Genomic DNA, 1931 nt, shown 5'->3' on the forward strand with positions numbered 1-1931 from the left:
TCACATAAACCAACATGCAATTTGGAATTTCACAAGTCTGCACTCAAAACATGACAACAACTAACAAATAATTTTTTTTGACTTGGACAGAAAGCAATAGCTTCACCTTCATTCTTGAGTTGCTTCTGTTTATTTGAATTTGACTTGTGACATTCTTTATCTAACAAGGAATCAAAATCATCACTAGTATTAAATTCATCCAACACACACTTTGGATACCCCACTAAAATCTGCGTTTTTGTTGCCATGCCTGAAAACCATGGAGATCCATGTCAATAGTAGAATAAGATGTGTGTCTGCTACTCAAGAACACATTCCTTATTAACCATTGTTACCTGGCAAGAACTAAAGACACAACACAATATCAACGTACACAAAATCCCCTACCGAAATATAATCATAACTTAGCTAAGAAGTCTAAAAGATGTTCTTAATTAATAAACTTTGTATTTGGAAATAACTTCTGTCTATTTATCCAAGCAATTATATCATAGCATATGTCACACAATAGCAATCTACAATACCTAAAGTAAAAAGACAAATTTGCTCAAGAAAATAGATTTAGAAAAGAGCTTTGAAAACTATATGTTTGTCATCAAAGCTTTAATTTGTTTAACAACAAACTAGAAACGAACAGGACAATGGCCAAAGTCGTTATTCATACAAATAAAGTTAGAGTCATTATTTCCATTGCAGATAACTGAAATTTGAGTAGTGGTCTAACAGTTAGAGCTTATTTGCAAGGAAGACTTGTCAATACCATCGTTTTTTTCCACGGTCTATTGTGTCTCTAGATCCATATTAGATAACTTGTTATTCTAAATTTCTACCTTTCAAATACTAAATTTTGGCTCACCCTTTAAACACAATTCTACCACTCCATTTGATTTTGTTTTGTCAAGAGAACTGGTAGGACCTTCCCATCCTCTGTTTTACATCAATCAATAACCATCCATCAATTATATAAAGAATAACAGATACACACCAAAGGCCAAAGATGCGCTTGTTGTACACCTATGTTCTAGGACTCATCTAACCTTACTGGTGCAAAGAACTCACCCTGAAAAAATAACACCCACATGGAATTTACAAAACTTTTTAAAATCAAGCTCCAAGTAAACCAATCAAAATATGAACATCCTTTTAATCAATAAAATCTCCAACTTAAAATAAAAGTGGCCTATAATTGAATGTTATATCAAGCATGTCAAGTAACTAACATTGGGTGAGAAATACAAGCCATGCATATTGGATTATTGAAATAATTGATCTGATAAAGCTCAAAATAAAATAGATAACTTACAGCTAAGAAACGCAAATAAATGACTTACAACTAAGACATGAGGTTGCCATTTCAACCCTGTAATTAAATAACTCTTATTTATGTCACAAACCATTAAACTTTTTCTGATGCCAGGTGGAAGTGGTATTGTAACATTAACCTCTGATAGAGTCTGTGTCCATGAATACTTCTCAAGATCCACTCCATTACCAACATTTGGGGCTAGATAACATGAAAAAACCATCAACATGAAAACGAAATCTACATCCTTGTAAAAAAATGGGAGGAAAACAAAATCCACAAATTGAAATATACTGTAGGATAACTCATTCCTACAACATGATTATCTTGTCATGAGCAATAAAAATAAAATCAGGAGAAATGTGATTTTTGCCACATTTTGACAATCATTTCTTTTTGCATATTTTATGAGCAATTGATGAAAATGGTCGGCAAAAGCTTGTCAACATCAAGATTATAGTAAAACATATACGAACCGCTCCAACACATATATAATCCTAAACATAAGTATTTATACATAGAAGTATTTATTGAGGACATTGTATTTTGTGAAAATATGGAAGTCAAATCTTTGAAATAACACAATTTATGGTACCACTGCCTTACAAAGTCCATTAATTCGAGTATT

The sequence above is a fragment of the Pinus tabuliformis genome, chromosome 8 (assembly GCF_031772625.1).
Source record: "Pinus tabuliformis cultivar Carrire ecotype Pingquan chromosome 8, CPIR1, whole genome shotgun sequence".
In the NCBI taxonomy this organism is placed as follows: domain Eukaryota; kingdom Viridiplantae; phylum Streptophyta; class Pinopsida; order Pinales; family Pinaceae; genus Pinus; species Pinus tabuliformis.